This window comes from Salvelinus alpinus, chromosome 2, assembly GCF_045679555.1.
Source record: "Salvelinus alpinus chromosome 2, SLU_Salpinus.1, whole genome shotgun sequence".
Taxonomy (NCBI): Eukaryota; Metazoa; Chordata; class Actinopteri; order Salmoniformes; family Salmonidae; genus Salvelinus; species Salvelinus alpinus.
In genome coordinates, this window is record NC_092087.1 from 112,288,438 (window position 1) to 112,298,439 (window position 10,002).

The 10,002-nt window shown below is 40.1% G+C and overlaps 4 protein-coding genes across 6 annotated transcripts in view; all 4 read left to right on the top strand.

Annotated features, from left to right (window-relative positions):
• The window catches only part of LOC139549743 (gastrula zinc finger protein XlCGF17.1-like), a 627,316-nt gene that overhangs the window by 401,042 nt on the left and 216,272 nt on the right, over positions 1 to 10,002 (top strand). For 2 of the 3 annotated variants that reach the window (XM_071360461.1, XM_071360481.1), the window contains one exon: positions 3,070 to 5,510. The exons of the other annotated variant lie outside the window; for it this stretch is intronic. The gene's annotated coding sequence lies outside the window, so the exon portion shown is untranslated. Of the gene's footprint in view, positions 1 to 3,069; positions 5,511 to 10,002 lie in introns of those variants that run through there. 3 annotated transcript variants of the gene reach the window in all.
• The window catches only part of LOC139548119 (zinc finger protein ZFP2-like), a 408,144-nt gene that overhangs the window by 270,178 nt on the left and 127,964 nt on the right, over positions 1 to 10,002 (top strand). The window lies entirely within an intron of this gene.
• The window catches only part of LOC139548854 (zinc finger protein 180-like), a 300,106-nt gene that overhangs the window by 173,072 nt on the left and 117,032 nt on the right, over positions 1 to 10,002 (top strand). The window lies entirely within an intron of this gene.
• The window catches only part of LOC139550153 (chemotaxis regulatory protein ChePep-like), a 214,713-nt gene that overhangs the window by 154,038 nt on the left and 50,673 nt on the right, over positions 1 to 10,002 (top strand). The gene's annotated exons all lie outside the window — the stretch shown is intronic.

Consider the following 10,002-nt stretch of genomic DNA (forward strand, 5'->3'; position numbering starts at 1 on the left):
TTAATGATCCCAGGTCAGTTTATATTATACAGGAAGTATTATTAAAGAGATGCTTTACATTGAAATACAGATAGATGCAGTAGTCCCAGAGTTAATGATCCCAGGTCAGTTTATATTATACAGGAAGTATTATTAAAGAGATGCTTTACATTGAAATACAGATATATGCAGTAGTCCCAGAGTTAATGATCCCAGGTCAGTTTATATTATACAGGAAGTATTATTAAAGAGATGCGGTCTGAACTTAATGATGCTAGAGCCCCAACTAGAAAAATCTTGGGTCAACCAAGAGTCAAAATCATTGTCTGTGGTTAATCTACATTTAATCTAAATGAAAATGATACAAATCTAAAAGTAACTTTTATTGCCATTGCCAACTATGTAAAAATAGTCTACATAAAGCCAACAAATAAAAACATTGCAGCCTGCAGGTAGAAAATATACTATAAATCACATTTTCTGCACATGGCCTGTCTACAACGCACTTTTATTTTTTTATTTTTTTATTTTATTTATTTCCCCTTTATTTAACCAGGTAGGCTAGTTGAGAACAAGTTCTCATTTGCAACTGCGACCTGGCCAAGATAAAGCATAGCAGTGTGAACAGACAACACAGAGTTACACATGGAGTAAACAATAAACAAGTCAATAACATGGTAGAAAAAAGGAGAATCTATATACAATGTGTGCAAAAGGCATGAGGTAGGCAATAAATCGAATAATTACAATTTAGCAGATTAACACTGGAGTGATAAATCATCAGATGATCATGTGCAAGAAGAGATACTGGTGTGCAAAAGAGCAGAAAAGTAAATAAATAAAAGCAGTATGGGGGGTGAGGTAGGTAAATTGGGTGGGTAGTTTACAGATGGACTATGTACAGCTGCAGCGATCGGTTAGCTGCTCGGATAGCAGATTTTTAAAGTTGTTGAGGGAGATAAAAGTCTCCAACTTCAGAGATTTTTGCAATTCGTTCCAGTCGCAGGCAGCAGAGAACTGGAAGGAAAGGCGTCCAAATTAGGTTTTGGCTTTAGGGATGATCAGTGAGATACACCTGCTGGAGCGCGTGCTACGGGTGGGTGTAGCCATCGTGACCAGTGAACTGAGATAAGGCGGCACTTTACCTAGCATAGCCTTGTAGATGACCTGGAGCCAGTGGGTCTGACGACGAACATGTAGCGAGGGCCAGCCGACTAGGGCATACAGGTCGCAGTGGTGGGTCGTATAAGGTGCTTTAGTAACAAAACGAATGGCACTGTGATAAACTGCATCCAGTTTGCCTCTCTCCCTTTTCACTCCCTCTCTCCGCCTCTTTCCCTTTTCACTCCCCTCTCTCCGCCTCTCTCCCTTTTCACTCCCTCTCTCCGCCTCTCTCCCTTTTCACTCCCCTCCGCCTCTCTCCCTTTTCACTCCCTCTCTCCGCCTCTCTCCCTTTTCACTCCCTCTCTACGCCTCTATCCCTTTTCACTCCCTCTCTCCGCCTCTCTCCCTTTTCACTCCCTCTCTAGCCAGACACCTAGGTACTTATAGATGTCCACATATTCTAGTTCGGAACCGTCCAGGGTGGTGATGCTAGTCGGGCGTGTGGGTGCAGGCAGCGAACGGTTGAAAAGCATGCATTTGGTTTTACTAGCGTTTAAGAGCAGTTGGAGGCCACGGAAGGAGTGTTGTATGGCATTGAAGCTCGTTTGGAGGTTAGATAGCACAGTGTCCAAGGAAGGGCCGGAAGTATATAGAATGGTGTCGTCTGCGTAGAGGTGGATCAGGGAATCGCCCGCAGCAAGAGAGACATCAGATACAGAGAAAAACATAGTTGAAACATAGTTGGTTTGGCCCAAAACTTGACAGCAAGATTGTATAAAATATTCTGGGCCCTCAGTTTGCCAGTGAGTATGGGACAGACACAGCTGTTGGCTATTTGTGCGAAGAATAAGAAGTAATCAGGTATTTTATGACATTTCCACTGGATCAGAGCATTACATTTTTCCCTTTTATGCCGAGTGGTTATTGAAAGGGCGAGAGCTGGGAAATCTTTTATTAAATACTTTGAGGAACTATTGTCATTCGCAATTGATTTTGACTAGACTTTGTTTACTTGCTGTTTGAGGTGAAGAAAAAATGTATTTGAGAAGCTCCACAACTCATTAGTGGTGGTGCGTTAAGACAATAAGAAATACTATCAGTCATCCCCAAATGGGCACATTTATAGGCCTACATTTGTGTGCATGCCAGGTAGACTAGTCCTACTTCTATATGTGTAATCAGGTGTGCGTCCTTACTCAACATCGACAGGAGTGTTTCAAACAAAAGACAATTAATAAATTGACAAAACTGACGCATCTTGTAGGGTCAAGGTCTGGGTGGTCTGCCAGGGGCCGTTTCATTTAGTATCCGTTTGGTTCAGCATGGGGAATGATTTTATTTCCCCATAGTATGTTGTCCCGAAGTTGACTGACTGAAAGGGAGTGTAACTTTGATTATAATTACACTTCCCTGAAGGAGGGAAACGAGGTACAACACCTGTTTGTCCCCGCCCTTTCCTGGGTCTGTGAAGAGCGGTATTAAATTGAATATGACCTAATGTTCGTATTTCTGTGTTTATTACATTATAGTTAAGTCTATGATTTGATATTTGATAGAGCAGTCTAACTGCAGTCTAACTGCAGTCTAACTGAGCAGTCTAACTGGGCGGTGGTAGGCAGCAGCAGGCTCGTAAGCATTCATTCAAATAGCACTTCCCTGCGTTTGCCAGCAGCTCTTCGCAATTCTTGAAGCACAGCTCTGTTTATGACTTCAAGCCTATCAACTCCCAAGATTAGGCTGGCAATACCAAAGTGCCTATAAGAACATTCGGGGCGGCAGGTAGTTACCAATAATGTGAAAACAAGACAAAATATGACGATTGTTACTATCTTGACTGTCTTAATTGTCAAATTTAATAGACGTCAGTTGTTGTACAACGTCATGGGTACACTCTGGGCATCACCTTTCACCTTTTACCTCAAATAAACAGTGGATTTCTGCTGTTGTGGGCCTTTAACCATCTGTCTGACTTTGTCGTTCACACAGGTGAGAGACGGGACAATCGTGGATCCTCTGGGGAGCCTCAACAATATCATGATGCTGAAGAGGCAGAGAAGAGTCTCTCCACATCAGAACACCAGAAACACCAGCAGAGACCAACAGGGAAGAAATCTAACTGCTGCTCTGACTGTGGGAAAAGATTAAACTCTTCAGTAAAACTTAAAATACACCAGAGAACACACACAGGAGAGAAACCTTATAGCTGTGATCAATGTGGGAAGAGTTTTACTAGATCTGACTCTCTGACTATACACCAAAGAATACACACAGGAGAGAAATCGTAAAGCTGTGATCAATGTGGGAAGAGTTTTACTAGATCTGGCCATCTGACTTTACACCAGAGAACACACACTGGAGATAAACCTTATAGCTGTGATCAATGTGGGAAGAGTTTTACTAGATCTGACTCTCTGACTATACACCAAAGAATACACACAGGAGAGAAAACGTATAGCTTTGATCAATGTGGGAAGAGTTTTTGTCATTCTAGCTCTCTTACAGTGCACCAGAGAATACACACAGGAGAGAAACCTTACAAATGTGATCAATGTGGGAAGAGTTTTGGTCGATCTGGAGAGCTGACAGTGCACAAGAGAATACACACAGGAGAGAAACCTTACAGCTGTGATCAATGTGGGAAGAGTTTTACTACATCTGGCTCTCTGACTTTACACCAGAGAACACACACAGGAGAGAAATCTTATAGCTGTGGTCAATGTGGGAAGAGTTTTAGTACATCTAGCAATCTGACAGTGCACCAGAGATCACACACAGGAGAGAAATCTTATAGGTGTGACCAGAGCTAATCTGATAAAAGATCTCTGACTAAACATCAGAAAATAGATGAAGCAGTTGTTTCATGATGTCAATGAATTAATGTCACAATGTAGAATGTTTTAACATTGTAGTAGGAGTATTTTAATGATGTCACAATGTAGAACCCTAAATGTTTGTTCCCTGTTCTATTGATTTCAACATGAAATGGATATTAGCCTCAGGGGGAAAATCCAGGCTCTGAATTGAAAGAGTACTATTTATGAGAGTACACATTATGTACACATTATTCCCAGATTCAGTGTGGTTTTTGAGCTGCTAGTTTTAACAGGACGTGCAACCTCACCTCCCTCCTGTCACACAAATGATTTTAGCATGATATCGATGAGTTATGACAAATTAGTGTTGCGTTCCTTTGTTTAGCGACCCCCTACATTTAAATGCATTCCAACATCACGTACAACCTGATTTCCCCCCTAATCGATATCAGTGATTTATTGCTACTTGTCAAAACAACACTATTTCTGGTGCTTGTGCAGTTTATAAGGAGCTTGTTTAAAAAAAATACAAGAAATATGATTATTGTGGCAGATGTTTGTGTAAATAGCACATGTTATGTTTAGGTTTTCAATTTATCCCAAACTGTTTCTGCATATTGGTTATTGATTTGGACACGTTAAAACTGTGTTTTGACATTGAGGCTATCCCACCTAGCACAATGTAATTGAAAAGACGTTGAAAATAAGACTATGCAATCAAAAAAAATGTATATATTTTTTATTATACCACGCCTTACCATTAACTTACCATTAAGTTAATTATTGACAATACATATTAACAAAGGGGTGTCCAATTGGTTTTGATCATTCATATTTACAATTCATGTAACTTTTAGTAATCATAATTATTTATGCAATCAACGGACAATTTTCGGGTATAATTATATTGACATTGTTGCCCTTCTTTTAGAATATCAGGGTTAATTCTCAGATGTGCCAACCCAAATGTACTAGAGCATGACATTGGGGACTGGGCCCCGATCCAACAACATGCCTATCGAGTGAACTCTGAAAAGAGAGAGAAGCTCCGCAGTGATTTGGAAAGTTACTATGGTTATTGCAGGAGTTTCCTCTTGAAATCAGACATGTCCATGGTAAGGACAACTTTGTTGCTGATTGTTTCAAGGGTGGGCAGTCATAGTTTTGCGTTTAGCCATTGCGTTGCCATGGATCACAATTTATTTTGACTGCACGGTTTTCCGTATTGGAGATGAGTTTTGTTTGGGCTCGTTCCAAGGGGACGAGAGTTCTAGAAGCTAGTGAGTTTTAGGATTCTATAGAATGAAAAAGGAGAAAAAAATAATACGATTGTATATTATTATTTAGAAATACGTGTTTTTTCTTGTTTTTAATTGTTGACAGCCAGTAGACACTATGTTTATATTGTAGAAGGTGAAGCATTGTAGTTGATTATAATGTGAAATGGAAGTTGTTTTCTGTTGGTGGTGAGCAAACTTGTCCAACAAAAATTATAGGATTTATTTGTTGTCTTAAGGGGAAAGGTGTTCCAGGCTTTTGTTTTTCCATTTATGTTTTGAGGTTGGACTTTAGCACGTATAGCTCGTTAACACGTATAGCTCGTTAGCACGTATAGCTCGTTAGCACGTATAAAAAAAACACCAGTTCTTTTGTTTGCCTCTTCTTGGGCAGATTTAATGGGTCTCATGGTGGGTGACTTTTGTGTCCCAGTTGTTGTTACTAGTCAACTTTCAGTGTACACTGAGAACAAAACTGCAACATTATGTTATAATGCTTTTATTGGATCAAATGGTTGTTTTATGCAACAGAATAGAGGGTTCTTAGAACTATTGTGTCTGCTGTGTGTTCTACTGAGGACGGGCCTCTGGGAGAACACACTGACAGGACATTTACAATGTCTTTTGGGTGATAAAACCTAAAGAGACCGCATTCCAGAGCATGAGTTAATGTTTCTGTTCTATACGGTACCAGGGAGAGATGACCCCAGGGCCAGACCCTGGTCTCTACACAAAGAGTACTGTTTTTACAGCAGATACTGTCTGCTGAGAATTATAAGTATCTCTCATACAAATCTTAACCTTGTGACCCATTCTATACATCTGTTGTTCGTCATGTAGGTTGATAGGGGTGTATCTTGGCTATAAAAGCAGACCTTTGTACTTTTGTCTCGTGGCTCTCAATGAATCATCTGGGGGTGATTCGTCAACCAGCCATCATTATCGTAGAGCACTCAATTGATTCACTTTATATGTGTGCATTGTATTGATCTGCTCCCTTATTATAAAGTGAATAAAGGTTTAGTTTAAGAATAATTCTGACTTGTGTGATAAGTTTCTCTCCTCATTTGATATTAAAGAAATTAACAACCACATTTGGTGATGGGGATGTGAATCTTCACTTGGTGACCGCTTCTGACGACCTGGGTAAATCGTGCACTTGGGATCTCAGGGAAACCACACTTCGGGAATGGAGCAGATGGACCCACCTTTGATCTGAGAGGCAGCGAGCCGAGTGGATACCACATCTCGAACGTAGTTTTAAAAAAAGAATGAGGTGAGCAAAACAAGTGGAGTTTTTATAAAAGCTTTGTAGGCTCTGAGTGTGTATTCCTGTGTGAGGGGGGCTCCTTGGAGGTGTAAACAGCCGAGTCAGCTATCTGTGTGAACTGGATGAAAACTAGAATCTGTGTTTACTAAGACCATGTATGATATAGTATAAGCTAGTAAGGTGCACCTGTAATTATTTTAAACCTGGACCCCATTTTAGAAGTATTGAAAAATGTAAATGTATTAGTTACATTTAAAAAGTTAGTTACAGTTAAATTATCCTAGGAACTAACCATGAGACAGAAATGAGAAAATATTCCTGTAGGTTAAAATATTGTTGAAAAACAACTAATTGATTAGCTATGTTTGGGAAGAGCATTGTGTGACTGCAATATGAGAGTTGTGATTGTGTAAGATTATACGTCACACTGACAGAATCACCTGAAAGACGCACATCGCCATCTGTTGACGGAAGTTGGTATCGCAGTTGAGAAAATACTTTCAGACAAAAAGCTAAATAGCGACTGCATCTAAAAACCAACGACTCGCTTTGAAAACGGGCGATGTGGAATCAGAAACATTTATTATAGTGTAAAAATGTACTACAAAGTACATAACTTTGGTCATACCCACTCAGCCCGTGACGTCCAAGGACGTTGAATTATGGGCCATATCCGGTCTGTCTGTTGTGGCCGCTATTTCGCCCCAAAATAGTCATCCCAAATTGGGCTGTGTATAACTATGTAAATGTCTCTCGGACAAGGTGAGTTTTATCAATATACACTCTAAAAAGTAGGGGTTCTTCAAATTGAAACTGTGGGGGAACCCCTAAAAGTTATTTGAAGAGACTTTTGTGGGGGAACCCCTATAAGTTATTTGAAGAACCCCTTATAATGGTTCCTCAAAGAATCTTTTGGGGTTCATTTTTGAACTCCCTGTCCACCCTCCCTGCATTACAAAAAACATATTTTAATAACCATTTTTTCCCTGTCCACCCTCCATTCAATTTTTTTGGGGGGGGGAATAATAATAACAATATTGATTTAAATAATTAATTGTTTAATTAGTGACACCACAAATGTGAATTAATATTTACAAAACAATTTACAAAAAAAAACCACATTACAAAATTGCAACATTTCTGCAGACATGTCAGACCATAATCAATAATCCATTTACTTTGTATAGTGCTTCTTTCTTGTTTATGAAGAAACAGATGATTGGTGCATAGGAATAAGAGCAAATACCTCTTCTGTATTGTCCTTCAGGGACTGTCAAAAAAGCAGGATGATGTCCTCACCCCTGCCTCGCCTCTCTACCTCTGATAGTCCTTCAATTCTATTTTTGTCTATATCCATTCCATGGACTTGATTCATTTCTGAGAAGATCTGAAAAGATAATTTGCACACATTTGTATGCTAATAGATGTCAGTTTGTATTGACTGCTATGTAGGTTAAATGTACACTTCAAATGCAGCTGTCCTACAACATATCTGTACCTTCTCATTGATCCCAATTGCATTGTGTCCATGTTCTGTCCTATAAGAATTTCAAAGGAAGAGAAAATGTGTCAAAGAATAGTCTTACAAGTATCAATATATACATTTATATATATTTAAAAAATATTGAAAGATAAATGGCATCGACATACAATTTCATGCGAAATAGAAGAACATATTGGAGAAAGCACTAGCCAATACAGTACTGCCATACAGTAACAGTACTGCCATACAGGCCTAATATCACATTTCAAGATATCTTTGTACACAAATTGTTCAATATTTTCTCAGGCTGACTTGAAAGATTATACGCAACATTTTGCTGCGTGGCAATACTGTGTTTGGATTCTGAAGGGCATTTATACAAAAGAGGTAGTCTAGACACTGTATTAATACCATTATGCATTTGAATCCCATCTACAGCTTCCATCTAAGCTATTAATTTCCCTCCACAAGGGGGCGTACATGTACCGTTTCCAAAATGGAATAGTATTGTCCATGTAACGTTTCCAAAATGGGATAGTATTGTCCATGTAACGTTTCCAAAATGGGATAGTATTGTCCATGTAACGTTTCCAAAATGGGATAGTATTGTCCATGTAACGTTTCCAAAATGGGATAGTATTGTCCATGTAACGTTTCCAAAATGGGATAGTATTGTCCATGTAACGTTTCCAAAATGGGATAGTATTGTCCATGTAACGTTATGCCCCCTTATGAGTTAATAGTATTGCATGCTGTAGCAGGCTATATAAAGAGGAAGACCTCCATTGACGATTCAGTTCGTTGTAACATCTCGTCTGGACAGGTCACCGTCCTTAGTTAGTTAGTTAACGTTAGCTAGTTCATTATCACAAAAGTGAGAACTGCTCTAGATTGGAAACTTACGTTAATGAGTGTAAAGCCATGTTGGCTTTATGGAAACGATATACAATATATGGGAAAGAATATAGTTGAGGGAAATAATCCAAACCTAGTTGTGCCTAGTTAGGACATAACGTTAGCTAGCTAGATAACGGTACTGTACTGTAGCTCATACGCCGACGGTCAAACCCGGCTTTCTAAAATTTACGGTAATTAGCTATAGTAACGTTATGGAAGATATTCACAGACAACCAGAATTGTCTTCGTTATTCATTAATAGTATGTTATATTATTATATATAAATGATTTCGATACATATTCAGAGCCAAACATCAACCCAACTTAACCTTTTTAACCTGTTGTCGCATCCAAACTTGTCACCATCGTTTTCAGTTGTAATTGCGAAGTTCCCGGAAGAAGTCCAGCAACAACGGAGGTTCCTCGATGAACCCACCTTCTAACAAGTTCTTTGAAGAACCTTTTGGGGCTGTTTTTCATTGGCCAAGAACCCTACGGTTCTTAGGGGATCTGAGAACAACTCCAGTTAAACCCTTCGTTTTTAGAGTTGTAGTCGGCTCTATTTACTCTCATATTCAAAACATGATGATTAGCATCAACGATCAAGTCAGCTGCTGCTGCTTCAATACAGTATGAGGTGAAACGGTGAACTGACGTTGAACCGGGCAGTCAGCTGCTGCTGCTCCAATACAGTATGAGGTGAAACGGTGAACTGACGTTGAACCGGGCAGTCAGCTGCTGCTGCTCCAATACAGTATGAGGTGAGACGGTGAACTGACGTTGAACCGGGCAGTCAGCTGCTGCTGCTCCAATACAGTATGAGGTGAGACGGTGAACTGATGTTGAACTGGGCAGTCAGCTGCTGCTCCAATATAGTATGAGGAGAGACGGTGAACTGACGTTGAACCGGGCAGTCAGCTGCTGCTGCTCCAATACAGTATGAGGTGAGACGGTGAACTGACGTTGAACTGGGCAGTCAGCTGCTGCTGCTCCAATACAGTATGAGGTGAGACGGTGAACTGGGCAGTCAGCTGCTGCTGCTCCAATACAGTATGAGGTGAGACGGTGAACTGACGTTGAACTGGGCAGTCAGCTGCTGCTGCTCCAATACAGTATGAGGTGAGACGGTGAACTGATGTTGAACCGGGCAGTCAGCTGCTGCTGCTCCAATACAGTACG